Source organism: Hyla sarda, chromosome 2 (genome assembly GCF_029499605.1).
Source record: "Hyla sarda isolate aHylSar1 chromosome 2, aHylSar1.hap1, whole genome shotgun sequence".
Lineage (NCBI taxonomy): Eukaryota > Metazoa > Chordata > Amphibia > Anura > Hylidae > Hyla > Hyla sarda.
In genome coordinates, this window is record NC_079190.1 from 198,205,080 (window position 1) to 198,223,093 (window position 18,014).

At 41.8% G+C, this 18,014-nt stretch overlaps 1 long non-coding RNA gene across 1 annotated transcript in view; it reads left to right on the plus strand.

Annotated features, from left to right (window-relative positions):
* The first annotated feature begins 231 nt into the window (after window positions 1-231).
* The window catches only part of LOC130357781 (uncharacterized), a 63,745-nt gene continuing 45,962 nt past the window's right edge, over window positions 232-18,014 (plus strand). The window contains exon 1 of the long non-coding RNA XR_008889260.1: window positions 232-365. This is a non-coding gene — a long non-coding RNA (uncharacterized LOC130357781). The remainder of the gene's footprint in view (window positions 366-18,014) is intronic.

The following is an 18,014-nucleotide window of genomic DNA, read 5'->3' on the forward strand; positions in this document are numbered from 1 at the left end:
TTCTGCTGAACAATTTCTTACAGGGCCATGCAGTTAGAAATAACCCTGTATCATCTGCATGTGTGTATGCCATGCACACTTATATCTGGTATCACATGGATGAGGCTACAGAAATAGGAAGGTTTTATTCACACATGCTTTTTTCAGCCATTTCAATTCAGTGAAATGGCAAGAGTTAATAACCGACTTGACACCAGGTAGAATAACAGTTTTTTTACTGGTCAGTGGGGCCCCTGATGTTAAAACAAGCTGTACTGCTCTAATGGCCATCCTATACGGAAGTATTCTTACCTAAAAGCATTGCTTCAAGGGAAGAACATCTCACAACCCATACAGCCATATGCAGAGACTGGACTACTGGACAGGTGGCTCTTTTGTGTGTATGGTACTAAATTAGATTGGGCCTTTTTTCTGCTGTGACACTGTTAATGCAGCCTGATAATTATCAAGTGACTGCAATGTTACATTATAATTATTATCTTTGTAGGATATTATGACGCTCAGCCAGAGCACAGACAGGCAGCACTCCAAAAATGACAGTACAATTCACTTGTCATAATAATAGTAATCAGGAGAAATGGAAAATGTTTCAATGATATTAGTAAAAATTAAAGCTAGTACATAAACTTGTTTTACAATAAAACTACTTATCTTAATCCTAATTCCATTTTTGTTCTCAAGATAGCTATATCAGTATTAGTAGTTAATGTTTGGTTATTAAAAGGGTTTTTAGAGATTTGCAAAAAAAAAAAAAAAAATGCTGGTCTGTATTTACTTGGCTCCAGCAGTCAACTGTCCATATATCCAAATGACCTCTACAGTCAATCACTAGCCTTAGTGGTGTATGGTGCAAGACCATTGAGGCCATTGATTGGCTACAGCAATCCTGTTGACATACTCATATGTCAGGGGGGCTCAGCCCTGGTGGGCAGAGTGATTTTTTTTATAGTAATGCACACATTTGGTATCAATTTCACCCTAGATTTAAAAAAAACAAAAGAAAAAACAAGATGTCTGTTTCATGAGGCTAGATTATTAAAGGAGTATTCCAAGTTAAAACACTTACCACACTACGTACACAAAAAGGTATCAGTGTCAAGTCACTGAAGTCCCACTCTGAAAACCCTTACAATCTCGTGAATGAAAGCCCGAGTCACACTTCGGAATAGAGCAGATAGTTGTGCATGCATGCCGCTGCTGCATTCATTTTCTATGGAGCTGCCAGAGACCACCATATACAATGCTTGACTATATTCAGCAGCTCCAATTGCATCTGGGCAATTTGGGCTCAGTCTTTAAAGATATGCATAGTGGATACATGTTTAAACTTGGAATATTCCTGAAATAAGAAAATACAAGTTATGTGGTTGGAGAATGTGAGCATGCTTTTGTCTTGTTCAGAAGAATAAGCTTACCATGTATGATTTGTAATTTATCATTTGATATTACTGGTCTTAGTTTCTACTACCACCATATTCTTCCACATAAGGATTTAGCTATTGTTAGGGGCAGAGCTTTGGCCGTCCATCCTGGCCGAAAGCGCTCCCCCTCTCCTGTCTCTGCCTGTCCCAGGACTCGCAGTGCCCTGGGACTCGGACACGCTCACAAGCGTGTCCCGGGCATTGCTAGATGCATTGCTCCGGCCATTCTGTCCAGCTGTGAGCGCTCCCCATCTAGTGCCTGTGGCGGCTCTGGGACTCGCTATGAGAGACGCACCCGAATGTGAGCCCTGGGTGTCTCCTCACCTCTCTCTGCTCCCGGCTCTTCTTCTGTTCTGCTTCACTGACACATCCCCTGCCCTTAGGGTGTGCGCGTGCCACCATTTCTAAATTTAAAGAGCCTGTACGCCCATAATTGATTGATCGCTGGGCGGACTTTATCTTAGTCCGTCACCTCTTTAATAGGGTGCCGGATCTTTGTGCTTAGTGCCCTAGAGAAAGAGTTTCCAAGTTTGTGCCATATTAGTGTTTTTGACCTCCAACTTGTGAATTGACTTTGCTCCTTTGCCGCCTGCCTCCTGACCTTGTGCCTGTGACCCGACTTTGCTCCTTTGCCGCCTGCCTCCTGACCTTGTGCCTGTGACCCGACTTTGTTCCTTTGCCACCTGCCTCCTGACCTTGTGCCTGTGACCCGACTACGCATCTTTGCTGCCAGCCTTCTGACCCATGCTACATCTGACTAGAGGAAAAGATACAGTTCTTTGTACTTCCACATTCTACTTCCGAACATCTTCTTGGACTTTCTTGGCTTCAGCGTCATTCTCCTCAATTTGATTTAAATTTTGGAGAAGTTTTTCGCTGGGGAACTTACTGTCACGGTCATTGTCTGGAGTCCTGTCTGCCTAAGACAATTTCATCACCACTAATTAAGTCGAGTATTCCTTCCCCTTTTCGTGACTTTGCTGATGTATTCTGCAAAAATACAAGCTGAGATTCTTCCACCACATTGTCCTTACGATTGTCCCCTTGATCTTCAACCGGGTACTACACCTCCTCGGGGAAGAATTTATCCATTTTCTGTTCCTGAGATGGAAAAATATATTTAAGAAAACCTTCAGAAGGGATTTATCTGGTAATCCACCTCTCCAGCCGGAGCTGGATTCTTCCTTGTAGGGAAAAAGGATGATTCTCTTCGTCCTTGCATTGACTATCCAGGACTTAGTAAAATTACTATTAAAAATCTCTACCCTTTGCCCTTGATCTCAGAACTCCACTAAATTAGACCTCCTTGGAGCATACAATTTAATTCACATTCATGAGGGTGATGACTGGAAAATGGCTTTTAACATCCGTGATGGCCATTTTGAGTACCTAGTGATGCCTTTTAGTCACTGCTGTTACGCCGAGCGCCCGACCGCGGGTCGCATCCCAATCTACCCGGCTGTCACCTCCTGGCGCGCGGCTCCGCTCTCTAGGGTGCGCGCGTGCCGGCCCTCTAAGATTTAAAGGGCCAGTGCACCACAAATTGGTGCCTGGCCCAATCAGTGTCAATTAGCTTGCCTGCTCCACCTGTATATAAACCCACTTCCCCTTCCTGTCCTTGACGGATCTTGTTGCCTCAGTGCCTATTGAAAGCGTTTTGTGAGTGCCCTTACCAGTGTTACCAGACCTTCTGCCGTTGCCCTTAACTTCGAACCTTGCCGCCTGCCCTGACCTTCTGCTACGTCTGACCTCGCCTCTGTCTAGTCCTCCTGTACCACGCCAGTCTCAGCAATCAGTGAGGTTGAGCCGCTACCGGTGGACACGACCTGGTTGCTACCGCCACAGCAAAACCATCCCGCTTTGCGGCGGGCTCTGGTGAAAACCAGTAGCAACTTAGAATCGGTCCACCGGTACGGTCCACGCCAATCCCTCTCTGACACAGAGGATCCACCATCAGCCTGCCGAATCGTGACAACTGCAATGCCCCAGCAGTCTTCCAAGAATTTGTTAATGACATCTTTCTATATTTATTGTATTCCTGTGTGGTGGTCTATCTGGATGATATCCTGGTCTTCTCTTCCAATCTAAAACTTCATCGTGTTCATGTCCGCCAAGTCCTGCAGCGTCTATGGGAGAATCGTCTATTTGCCAAGCTGGAGAAATGTCTCTTTGAGAGAACGAGCCTTCCTTTTTTGGGTTACATTGTCTTCCATCAAGGTCTTCTGATGGATCCAGCTAAGCTTTCCGCTGTTATGGACTGGCCACGGCCTTCTGGTCTTTGGGCTATTCAGCGTTTTTTGGGGGGTTTGCCAACTACTACCGTCAGTTCGTTCCTCATTTTTCTCCTCTGGTTGCCCCAATTGTTGCCCTTTTCAAAAAGAATAATAACAGCAAAATCTGGACTCCAAAGGCTGAAGAGGCCTTCACATCTGCACCTCTTCTCTGTACACCTGATCCTGGAAAACAGTTCTGTTTGGAAGTAGATGAATCTTCAGTAGGAGCTGGCGCAGTTCTCACCCAAAAGTCCTCTAAAGGAAAAAACATTACTTATGACTACTTTTCCAAGACCTTTTCTCCTGCGGAGAGAAACTTTTCTATTGGTGACTGGGAACTTCTCGCCATTAAACGTGCCTTAGAAGAATGGTGTCATCTTTCAGAGGGCTCCACACATCCTATCAACATCTATACTGATCACAAAAACCTTTTACATCTTCAATCAGCTCAACACTTGAATCCCAGTCAAGCAATATGGTCGCTCTTCTTCTCCCTATTCAACTTCTTCATTCATTTTCATCCTGCAGAAAAAAATGTTAGAGCCGATGCTCTTTCCAGTTCCTCAGATGTTGTTTGTCAGGATATTACTCCTTATCATATCATTCAACCTTAATGCCTTATTACAGCAGCTCCAGCTTCTCTTCTTCAAGTTCCACCTGAGAAGACGTTCGTACCTCCTTGTCTCAGATGTCATGTCCTCTGTTGGGGAAACTCCTCGTTGCTGGCTGGTCATTCTGGGATCAATAAATTTTTTCAGTTAATCTCTCGACACTATTGGTGGCAGCATCTCAAGCAAGATGTCACGGATTTTATCAGTTCTTGTACCACCTGTGCTCGTGACAAGACTCCTTGGTTGAGACCTGCAGGACTCTTGCAGCCCTTGCCTATTCCGGATGCCCCTTGGACTCATATAGCAATGGATTTTATCACCGATCTTCCTCCTTTCAGTAATAATACCGCAATCTGGGTGTCGTTGATCGGTTTTCAAAGATGGCACAGTTTATTCCCTTGCCTGGACTTCTTTCAGCTCCTCAGTTAGTGAACATTTTCTCCAAAAGATTTTTCATCTACATTGTCTTCCTTTCCACATTGTCTCGGATCGTGGGGTGCAATTTGTTTCCAAATTCTGGCTTGCCCTTTGTTCTCGTATAAAAATGAATCTGGAATTTTCTTCCACCTACCACCCTCAATCCAATGGGCAAGTGGAGAGAGTTAATCAGGTCCTGGAGGGCTACCTGTGACATTTTGTTTCTGCCCAACAGGACACTTGGGCTGATCTGCCTTGGGCTGAATTTTCTTACAATCATAGAAATTCTGAATCCAGGAAGACTTCTCCTTTTTGTAGTCTATGGTCTTCATTCTCGTCCACCCCTTCCTCTACCAGAGTCCTCTGGAGTACCAGCCGTGGATACTTTAATCAGAAATGTTGTGTCCATCTGGCAAGAGACTCGATGGTCGTTGTTATCCGCTTCCTCCCAAATGAAGTCTTAAGGGGACAAGAGAAGAAGACCTCCTCCATATTTTTCTCCTGGTGACAAGGTCTGGCTCTCCTCCAAATATATACGCTTTCTCTTTCAACAGATGTCTGCCTTCCACTTCGCATTCCAAATTCTTTCCATGTCTCTCTGCTTAAGCCCTTGGTCATTAATCACTTTCTCAGAAAGTTGGCCGAAAGCGCTCCCCCTCTCCTGTCTCTGCCTGGTCCGGGACTCGCCCACATGCATGTCCCAGGCATTGCTAGCGGCAATGCTCTGGCCGTTCTAGTCCCTGCGGCGGCTCCTGGACTTGCTATGTGGGGCGCGCCCGCATGCGAGCCCCCAGGCGACCCCTCACCTCTCTCTGCTCCCGGCTCTTCTTCTGTTCTGCTTTTTCAGCGCACGCATCCCCTGCCGTTAGGGTGCACGCACGCCGGCATTGCGAAATTTAAAGGGCCAGTAGGCCCATAATTGGTTGATCACTGGACGGACACTATCTTAGTCCGGCACCTCCCTATTAGGGTGCTGGATCTTTGTGCTTAGTGCCCTAGAGAAAGCGTTTCTGAGTTTGTGCCATATAAGTGTTTTTGACCTCCAGCTTGTGACCTGACTTTTCTCCTTTGCCGTCTGCCTCTTGACCTTGTGCCTGTGACCCGACTTTGCTCCTTTGCCGCCTGCCTCCTGACCTTGTGCCTGTGACCCAACTACGCTTCTTTGCTGCCAGCCTTCTGACCCATGCTAAATCCGACTACGCTTCTTCTCCATGCCAAGTTCATTTGGGCATCCTGTGTGGACAAATCATGCCAGAAGTAGCGGCCTGGGTGCCACCTGCCACAGCAAGACCATCCGCTTTGCGGTGGACTCTGGTGAAAACCAGTGACACCTTAGACTCTGCTCCCTGGTGCAGTTCAGCAATTGTCCACGCAGGTCAGAGGATCCACTTCCAAGCCGTCTAGGGTAAGACAGTTACAGCTATAACCCTTATGGAAAGTATGTAGATGGGAGACTGTATTTATGTAAAGTGCATGGGCGTAAGAGTCAAACAAACTAAGCCAAACTTTATATATCGGGAAACAAGTCAGTAACATAATGGGAATACTACAAAGCTACCAATAGATTTACCAGGCAGGATATAGCATACTAGCAAACAGTAGAAAAAAAATGGATCAAGATTAATGGCAGATATGATAATATTATCAAGACTAGATATGAGGATAAGTATTCAGCAGACAAAACCAGGAGATGCAGTGGATGAACAGGTCAACTGACTGTTAGAACGCTAAACAGGTCAGGATATCAAGAGGACTGTTCACACTGGACTCCGAACAAGAAACACACTGGACACCCCACTCCAAACATGGAGGGACATCAATACTAAAGCCAAAGAGGCTCCTAGCTAGGGGGCACACTCCACTGTGAACAGGATACTAGCCTAGGAGGAAACATAAATCCTAAATACAAGCAAACACAGGACATACATAAGACTAACTCACTCCTAGATAGACAGATTATCACAAGGCAGCTCAGAACAGGAATGTATCCTAGGAGATCTAGGATCAAACAAGGTCAAAACAGGACTGACAAACTCACAGTGTGAATATGGTCTCGGAAAACACAAAGCATATGCAGAACGAACAATATAAAAATACTAAAACCAGACAAAGGTACTAAAACAAAGCAGGCTAAAATCTAGAAATCAGACACGACAGATAACCATTCTTGAAACTCTGGATACATGAATAGTGAATATAATGTAAACATGGTTAGAGTAACAGGTGTTATTAACCATCCAGACCAGCACCTGAAGAGGCCTTATATTTCCTCCCAATGCTGATGGGTTAAGTTCTCCCAAACCAGGGAGAATAAGTACAGAAACTGTTCAGGCACAAACCTAATGTCTGAACAGGAGCCAAAGCAGAAAAATGCAAAACACAGACAAACGGACATTACAATTTAACTCCAGAAAGAAAAGATATGCATATAAAGACAAAGCAGCTCAATTATGTCTTCTTTTCAGGTAGCTTTCCTTAACCTGTTAAGGACCCAGGGCGTACCTGTACGCCCTGAGTCAGCTCCCGATCTATAACGCGGGGACCCGTGGCTAATAGCGCGCGGCATTGATCGCGCTGCCACGCGCTATTAACCCTTTAGACGCAGCGTTCAAAGTTGAACGCCGCGTCTAAAATGAAAGTGAAACCATGCCGGTTAGCTCAGTGGGCTGTTCGGGATAGCTGCGGTGAAATCGCGGCATCCCAAACAGCTTACATGACAGCCGGAGGGTCCCTACCTGCCTCCTTGCTGTCCGATCGCCGAATGACTGCTCAGTGCCTGAGATCCAGGCATGAGAAGTCAAGCGGCAGAATCATCGATCACTGGTTTCTTATGAGAAACCACTGATCAATGTGAAAGATCAGTGTGTGCAGTGTTATAGCCCCCTATGGGAGCTATAACACTGCAAAAAAAAAAGTGAAAGAAAAGTGAATAAAGATTATTTAACCCCTCCCCTATTAAAAGTTTGAATCACCCCCCTTTTCCCATAAAAAAAACCCAGTGTAAATAAAAATAAACATATGTGGTGTGTGCCGCATGTGGAAATGTCCGAATTATAAAAATATATAATTAATTAAACTGCACGGTCAATGGCGTGCGCGCAAAGAAATTCCAAAGTCCAAAACAGTGCATTTTTGGTCACTTTTTATATCATGAAAAAATGAATGAAAAGCTATCAATAAGTCCTATCAATGCAATGGTACCGCTAAAAACTTCCGATCATGACGCAAAAAATTAGCCCTCACACTGCCCCATACGCGGAAAAATAAAAAAGTTATAGGGGTCAGAAGATGACAATTTTAAACGTATACATTTTCCTTCATGTAGTTTTGATTTTTTTCCAGAAGTACGACAATATCCAACCTATATAAGTAGGGTATCATTTTAACCGTATGGACCTACAGAATAAAAAGAAGGTGTCATTTTTACCGAAAAATGTACTGTGCAGAAACGGAAGCCCCCAAAATTTACAAAATGGCGTTTTTTTTTCAATTTTGTCTCACAATGATTTTTTTTTTCCGTTTCGCTGTAGATTTTTGGGTAAAATGACTGACGTAATTACAAAGTAGAATTGGTGGCACAAAAAATAAGCCATCATATGGTTTTTAGGTGAAAGATTGAAAGAGTTATGATTTTTTAAAGGTAAGTAGGAAAAATTGAAAATGCAAAAACGGAAAAACCCCGATCCTTAAGGGGTTAAACATTAGTTCAACTAAATAGTTTTAAAAAAAAGTATTTATGCCAGCCAGAAATCTCTAAGAGGGAAATAATAACTATCTGCAGACAGTTGTTTCAGGGTGATTGCCCATCATCAGTACAGAGCAGGGTGAGTGATGCTGGAGTAGGAGGCCTGTCAACTTGGTTCAAAGACGTAAGACTTCTCCTTAAGGAGAACACCATTACAGTGTATGGCCATTTAAGCCCAGAGAATTCTCCATTTTCAGGTAGAGCTGTCAAAAAAATCTTGGTAGCTGATTTTCTATAACATGTGTGGCTCTTACATAATATAGAAAAAGACAATATTGGGGGAGACTTGTCAAAACCTGTGCAGAGAAAAGTTGCCCAGTTACCCATAGCAACCAATCAGATCGCTTCTTTCATTTTTAAAGAGACCTCTGAAAAAGGAAAGAAGCAATCCTATTGGTTGCGATGGGTAACTGGGCACTTTATCCTCTGCACAGTTTTTGATAAATTTCCCCCAATGAGGTTGCTATCAGGCCATTGGAAAGAGGAGAGCTAAGCCCTGGTGGGTAGCATTCCTTTTACTTCTGATAGTAAACAGTGCAGGACTTCATATCCAGGGAACTGCACTGTCAGCAAATAAAGTGATGGGGCTAAACCAGGCTTTTTACTATAATAGGAGGCACAATTTTATATCTGCTCTAGGGTCCCCTTGCTTCTCTGTATTCAACTAGTTAGCAAACATAACTACTACACCTTTATAGTGCGGTATTAAAATGTAAACCACTGTGGTAGTACTAATTAGTACTGCAGGATGATGCAAAGGTAAAATTTAGTACCATTATTTAGTAAAAGCCATTAGGGTCTATCTAGATTATCTGTCTTACCATCTGCCTGATACATGCAACAAAAAGATGAAGGAGAATTTGATAGTAATGTGACCACTATCTTTTCACACTTCTCTTGTGAAAAAGACATCATCAAGACTTGACTTAAATCACAATAAAAAGGTGACATTATATATCAAAACAGAAATTTGCCTACAAGGCAGAATATAGTGATACACTGATCCTAGTCATTGGAAAAGACAAGACTGGAAAATCTCTTTATATTAATTAGATTTTTTTTTTAAAATAAATTACTTGTCTTATGTGTAACATAAAAATAGCTGCACATCATATTGTTATCAAGTGTCCTATCCTTACCTTGCTAAAAGACATGCCTTGTCTTTTCCAGGCTTGTAGGGAGCTGCTCTGCACATAGTTTGATTATTCTGTAATTCTCTTCCATTTTTCTGTGCAGCGACACAATTTTTATGTTAAAAACTTCTTAGTTCAATGAAATTATCATTCACCCACTGTGACCTCACTTCTCGATTTAGCTCAAGGACACTGTAAGAAGCTGTGAAAATTCCTTCCAGGCAATAGATGTTCTTACAAAACTGACTCTATAGCTTACCGGTCAGATTCGAACCCTAATGAGCGAGTGTGTACGATAATCGCTGAATGACTATCCATTAAGCACTCATTGATCATGTAAATAATCATTTATGCAAAATGTAAACATTTGATACATAGATAGTCTGCGCTAATCAAGTTCAGAAGATAAAGAGTTAAAGGATAATGCCCATTAGTGATCTTGTGACTCTGAATATGGGAGCAGGAAAACAGATACTGTATCACACACCAAACAATGTACACCTTTTAATGAGGCTGACATCCTTGGACGAGGTGACACCATTTGCATATTTTTTTTAAAAGTGAGACTTTATTAGTGTGAACCATGAGGACAGATGTGCCCCAGAAGGGCTGCCACCTTAGACAACCTGCTGTGTTATTATCACCAGATTATGTCACAGAATTCTGTGATTCTTCTCATCTTCCCATGAACTGTTGACACTGGTGACACTGGTGACACTGCCTGCAAATGCTACTTTAAAAAATTACCCATTTATAGGCTTAGGGCAACATGGACATAAGGACCAAACTAGGCATGACTTAGGAGGTGAGCGATATAGGACACAATAATATCTGCTTCAATATCATAGAAAAGTAGTGAGAATGTTGTACATGTGTATGTAGACATACCGCATACTGTTGCCTTTTATGCAAAGACTATTTTAGTTGTGTCTAACTATACAGTGTGTTCTACTGAGCATTGTAATGTACCTGAAGTCATCTGTTTGAAACAAGGTCATTCATTGTTGTTTTGTTTTTATTGAAAATAAATTATAAAATCAAACATGGACTAGATGTATGCCAGTAGACAATAAAATGGGGGTAATTAAGTAATGAAGAAATAAATAAATGTACCATTACAGTAGGCACAGTACCAATAGAAGAACCATAAACAACAAGTTATGAAAAAGAAGAAGCAAGTCTGGTGTTGACAGGTGATTGAAACATAACTAGTATAATAGGAGACATGGTTTCTATACACAAAATGCAGAGAACTTGAGAGTGTATCAAGTGGACCGAGGGGTAATATCACAATAAAAGGATGACTTACTGGATAAAGATATGTATGTGGGATTTGGAAGCATATTGCAATGTTTAGGTGATATCAATATCATGTTATATTGGGGGGTAGTTGTAGAGAGTCAACCAGAGGGCAAGCCCACCACAAGTATAGGTAAGTGTCCATGTATTTTTTTTCTTGTATTTCCGATATTTTTTAGTAGTAGTAAAACAGGTTCAATCTTAACAAGATGAATGCAAAGTATGTGAAAACATGTCTAAACATTGTATTTCAAATAGTGGTCTTTTTGACTCTTATTGTCATATCGTTTTTAAAGATGACCTTATAAGCAGAGATGTTTTTTATTTCATTGTCATAGATGTGTTTTGTTCCAATTCCAATTTTTTTGCCTAGCCCCTTAAAGGAGTTCTCCAGCTTTCAAAAATGTTTCCCCTATGAAGTTAACCTATACTCAGCTCAAGTCTCTAAAGGTTGGAGCAGAGTGCTCAGTCAGGAAAGTCGGGATTCATTCTGGAGATTGCAAGGAGGGGGGGGGGGGTACAAGAAGACGGACCCCCAGGAATCAGACACTTATTCACCATCTTGTGATTAAGGGGTTTGTTTTTGAAAGCTGGATAACATTACTGATTTACTTTGAGGTCAAATTTTTCCTAAAGCAATAGAGTAGATAAAATACATAAAACAAACCTGTTTTAGATTAATTTTCCCATCGTTCTTGTCTCCCTTGGCCATATTAAGGAATTTCTATTTGTACCATTCTTAATGTTGCAGTGTAAATCAATATTAGTAAGCTCTGTTTGTACAGAATTATGGTATCAAACAAATAGGTACAGTTTAGATAAAACTTGTCCATAGACTTGCATTGAGGGTGTGTGGCTATGATGTAATGAGAGTGTGGCCGACCCCCGCAGAGTGAAAACAGTGTTCGGAACATTTACTTCCTAACGGTGACCAGTGGAGCACCCCTTTAACTTCAATAGTTTTATGCTTCCACAAAACAATGGGGGGGGGGAGATTTATTTATACACGTGCACAATTGCAGCGGCTTGCCCTTATGAAGAATATGGTGTAGAAAAGCAGTAAAAATTTAGTCCAAATGAGTCTTTACTTGGGTTTATCATTTTCATTTCATTAAGTAATAATCTCAATCTACACACGTTTATACAGTTTACATTTTCTTCTGAATAGGCACTATACTTTCAACAAACTTAGTATCAATCAACAGCAGAAGCAAATGTAAGAAACTTTCTAATATATTCTAATAAAAAACTGCATTTTTCTCCACTTATTGGGCTCTTGTCCTGCTTCCTCCTCTGTCGAAAACTGAACATTCACTCTACACAAACAGCTTTAAAAGGGTACTCCGTGGAAATCAATTTATTTTTAAATCAACTGGTGCCAGAAAGTTAAACAGCTTTGTAAATTGCTTAATCAAATTAATTAAAACTCTTAATCCTACCAGTACTTATCAGCTGCTGCATGATCCACAGGAAGTTATTTTTTTTTCTTTTTCTTTTCTGTCTGACCACAGTGCTCTCTGCTGACACCCCTGTTCATGTCAGGAACTATCCAGAGCGGGATAGGTTTGCTATGGGGATTTGCTCCTGCTCATGACAGTTTCTGAGACAGACAGATTTGTCAGCAGAGAGCACTGTGGTCAGACAGAAAAGAAATGGGAGCATACAGCAGCTGATAAGTGCTGGAGGGATTAAGATTTTTAAATATAAGTAATTTACAAATCTGTTTAACTTTCTGGCACCAGTTGATAAAAAAAATGGTTTTCCACCAAATTACCCTTTTAATATACAGTATGAGGACAATTAGCTGACTGAAGGATCAGGTTAGAGCTCCTCATTGAAATCTATGGAGAGCTGAGGTACAGAGGATGGGAAGTGGCACAGACTTAAAACATCCCAGAGTCTTATTAGGAAAGTTGTAGAAAATAATCTTATCTATAAACTTGATATATCACCAGTTAGTTTAAATTCGTTTTTCCTTGGTCTCAACATTTAACCCCTTAAAGGGGTACTCGGGTGGAAAACAATATACTTCAAATCAACTGGTGCCAGAAAGTAAAACAGAATTGTAAATGACTTCTGTTAAAAATATTAAAAGGTACTCCGATGAAAAAAACATTTTTTAATCAACTGGTGCTAGAAAGTTAAACAGATTTATAAATTACTTCGATTTAAAAATTGTAATCCTTCCAGTACTTATCAGCTGCTGTTTACTACAGAGAAAGTTATTTTCTTTTTGAATTTATTTTCTGTCTGTCAACAGTGCTCTCTGCTGACACCTTTGCCAATGTCAGGAACTGTCCAGAGTAGGAGCATATCACCATAGCAAACCACTCCTGCTCTGGACAGTTCTTGACATGGACAGAGGTGTCAGCAGAGAGCACTGTGGTCAGACAGAAAAAAATTCAAAAAGAAAAAACTTTCTCTGTAGTAAACAGCAGTTAAGTACTGGAAGGATTAAGATTTTTTTTAATAGAAGTAATGTACAAATCTGTTCAACTTTCTCGCACCAGTTGATTTTTTTTTTATTGTTTTCTGAGAAATTACCCTTTTAATATACACTGCTCAAAAAAAAATAAAGGGAACACTTAAACAACACAATATAACTCCAAGTCAATCACACTTCTGTGAAATCACACTGTCCACTCAGGAAGCAACACTGATTGACAATCAATGTCACATGCTGTTGTGCAAATGGAACAAACAACAGGTGGAAATTATAGGCAATTAGCAAGACACCCCCAATAAAGAAGTGGTTCTGGCATCAGTTGACTAAAAATAAATTGTTTTCTACCGGAGTACCCCTTTAACCCCCGGGGTTTTTCTGTTTTTGCATTTTCATTTTTTCCTCCTTACCTTTAAAAAATCATACCTCTTTCAATTTTGCACCTAAAAATCCATATGATGGCTTATTTTTTTCACCACCAATTCTACTTTGTAATGACGTCAGTCATTGCACCCAAAAATCGACGGCAAAATGGAAAAAAAATCATTGTGAGACAAAATGGAAGAAAAAAATGCCATATTGTAAATTTTGGGGGCTTCCGTTTCTACACAGTAAATTTTTCGGTAAAAATGACACCTGCTCTTTATTCTGTAGGTCCATACGATTAAAATGATACCCTAATTATGTAGGTTTGATTTTGTCGGACTTCTGGAAAAAATCCTAACTACATGTAGGAAAATTTATAGGTTTAAAATTTTCATCTTCTTACCCCTATAACTTTTAAATTTTTCTGCGTATGGGGCGGTATGAGGGCTCATTTTTTGCGCCGTGATCTGAAATTTTTAGCGGTATAATTTTTGCATTGATAGGACTTATTAATCATGATATAAAAAGTGACCAAAAATGCACTATTTTGGAAGCCATTGACCGTGTAGTTTAATTAACAATATATTTTTATAATTCGGACATTTCCGCACGCGGCGATAACACATATGTTTATTTTTATTTTTATTTACACAGTTTTTTTTTATAAATGGGAAAAGGGGGGTGATTCAAACTTTTAATAGGTGAGGTGTTAAAAGATCTTTATTCACTTTTTTTTTTCACTTTTTCTTTGCAATGTTATAGCTCCCATAGGGACCTATAACACTGCACACACTGATCTTTTACATTGATCACTGGTTTCTCATAAGAAACCACTGATCGATGATTCTACTGCTTGACAGCTCATGCCTGGATCTCAGGCACTGTGCAGTCATTCGGTGATCGGACAGCATGGAGGCAGGTAGGGATCCTCCGGCTGTCATGTAAGCTGTTCGGGATGCTGCGATTTTGCCGTGGCGATCCCGAACAGCCCCCTGAGCTAACCGGCATGGTTTTAAATTCACTTTAGATGCTGCGTTCAACTTTGAATGCCACGTCTAAAGGGTTAATAGCGCACGGCACCACGATCAGTGCTGCGCGCTATTAGCCACGGGTCCCAGCCATTGTTACGCCGTGGCCCCGCGTTATAGATCGGGAGCGGACTCATGACGTACCAGTACGTCATGGGTCCTTAAGAGGTTAAGGACTCAGTCCATTTTGACCTTAAAGGAGTACTCCGGCGGAAATTATAATTTTTTTTAAATCAACTGGTACCAGAAAGCTAATCAGCTGCTGTATGCTCCACAGGGAGTTGTATAGTTATTTTCTGTCTGACCACACTGCTCTCTGCTGATACCTCTGTCCATGCCAAGGGGATTTTCTCCTGCTCTGGAGAGTACCTGAATTGGACAGATGTGTCAGCAGAGAGAAGGATTTATATTTTTAAATAGAAGTAATTTACAAATCTAAATAATATAGAAATTGAGTGGCTACACACTAAAAAAGTGGTTTGTGTCTGGACCGAGGTACTGAGTTACACTATAATCAGTAGTGCCAATAAACAGAAGTAAGCATAAATTGCTGAAATTCAGACCTCTAGGTGTAGACAGACAATTAAAGATAAAAATAGATTAATAAATAATCGATATAAGGTATAAAAGGAATAAGGATGTAGCTGGTTTTCCTATCAATTCACATGTTTTTATTAAAAATAAATAGACATACATAAAAAGCTGGAATCTGAGTCCTTGCTACAGATTCAATATGCACATAGGGGGAGATTTATCATTTTAGCTTTTAGAGCATTTTTTTTTTGTCTATGCTTTGGCACAGTTCAGGCGCAAGCAGCATATTTAGCGACTTTTATGCATCTTTTGATATAAACAATTTCACTCTTTTTGCCTACCCGTAGAACCTTTTTCTTTTTGACCATGCAGTGGTCACGTATTTATCAGTTGCAACTTTTGTCAAAAGTCGCTATTTTGTGCGCAAAGGTACTTTTTTAGGCGCAAAGTTACACCACCTAGCAGTAGGCATAAGAATCACTTCTACCTTCCACAATTCAACCTTTAACCTTTTGTGGACGACAGCATCCCACTCCCCTTCTATGACACACACTCAGGAGCTGAACGTGGGTCATAGCTGGGTTATCCTGGTGGCTATCTGCCACCAGGACCCATCTTTAATGCCATACATCACCGATCATGGCTTTAACCCCTTAGACACCACAAACAAATTTGATTGTTGTGTCCAAAATGCAATTAAAAATGTCCCGGCATCTCTGTGAAATTAAGTAAAAACACCTAACCTGCCAAATTCAGGACCCTGGAAAGTGTCTACTTCCCTCCCTCACAAGCGTCTAAAAAAAGTGTATGTGGTAGAGATTTTCCCACCACAGCAGAGCTGCACAAAATCTACTATAGACATTATTTGATAAATCTGGGCCATAATGTCACAATATAAAATATAGATATAACACTGATTACTGTTATAGTGTTAAAGTGTATAATAATATATATTAATTGGTCAATATAGTATGCCACCATAATGGATTAGATCTAAGTTTACCTCAAATTGTATAGATTGCTTAAGGGTTAGTGCAGACAGTACATCTGCTATAACTGTATGGTGAATGTCTCAAATAGTATCTAGTTCCAGGTTGTAGCAGTTTCTGTTAATAATGCAGTATATAAGTTGAAAAACCACGAGTCAAGTAGATAAAAGTATTGCTGAGACAAACTATTGTATCCGTAATGTAAATTCCCTCCAGGTTGGTATGAGTTGCTCCCAGCCTATGGATGTGTATTACTTGCGGTCCCAGAAGGTCAGCGGAGGTCGTTGCCGCAAATGGGTAATATCGGAGATTGTGGCTAGCAGTAGGTATCTCTAGAATGTGCTGACTGTAAGTGCAGCGTGAAGATGCCGGCTCACTTGGTTGCTCGTTGGCACGGATCGGCGTCCGGCTCGGGTCGGCGGAGGTCGGGCAGCAGAAGTAGCGCTGTAATGGTAATCCAAGGCGTCCTCGTGTGGCAGTCAAGTTTTTTAAGCGCTCAAACAGACCTAGCGGTGGTCCTGGTTAGCGGAGACTGTAGCGCTTGCGAGTAGTAAACATAGGAGTGTGCAGATGCAGTAAGGTGGCAATACTGATCGGAGTAATGTGAGAATATCACCAGACGTGTTTTGGGGGGGGTCCCTCTTTATCAATGACTTAATGAACTCTGGGTACATCACATGACAATATCACATGACCCAGGAAGGTCATATACATTTGTACAACTTTATACACAACTTTATACATAATTAACAATTGATCAATACACCTACAATGCCTTATATGAGGTGAGCAAGGGGTAAGGCCTGCAGGAGAGCCCTGTGGAACAGAGCAACTCTAACTGAGGGGACCTAGGACAGGGACAGGACAAGGTCCTGTACCGGGATACTGCACTATCATACTCTTGATTCTATCTCTTAATTACAAAGTATTATGGCTCAATGCTTTGGTATTGGTATTGGATAAAAAACTTCCTAAGCTGCTTGCAGTGTTCAATACATCTGAAGGAGCTTTTACTTTAAGGACATTTGCAAACTTAGTCTACTTTCTCAAAGAAAGAAGCAAAGACCTAAACTGAATGTCAATGCTACGCCTAGCGCTCCGGGTCCCCGCTCCTCCCCGGAGCGCTTACGGTGTCTCTCTCTCCGCAGCGCCCCGGTCGGTCCCGCTGACCGGGAGCGCTGCACTGTCATGGCCGTCGGGGATGCAATTCGCACAGCGGGACGCGCCCGCTCGCGAATCGCATCCCAGGTCACTTACCCGTTCCCGTCCCCTGCTGTCATGTGCTGGCGCGCGCGGCTCCGCTCTCTAGGGCGCGCGCGCGCCAGCTCCCTGAGACTTAAAGGGCCAGTGCACCAATGATTGGTGCCTGGCCCAATTAGCTTAATTGGCTTCCACCTGCTCCCAGACTATATCTGATCTCTGCCCCTGCACTCCCCTGCCGGATCTTGTTGCCTTAGAGCCTAGTGAAAGCGTTACTGTGTTTGTCCATACTGTGTACTTGACCTCCTGCTATTACCTTATTGACTACGATCCTTGCTGCCTGCCCCGACCTTCTGCTACGTCCGACCTTGCTTCTGTCTACTCCCTTGTACCGTGCCTATCTTCAGCAGTCAGAGAGGTTGAGCCGTTGCTAGTGGATACGACCTGGTCACTACCGCCGCAGCAAGACCATCCCGCTTTGCGGCGGGCTCTGGTGAACACCAGTAGTGACTTAGAACCGGTCCACTAGCACGGTCCACGCCAATCCCTCTCTGG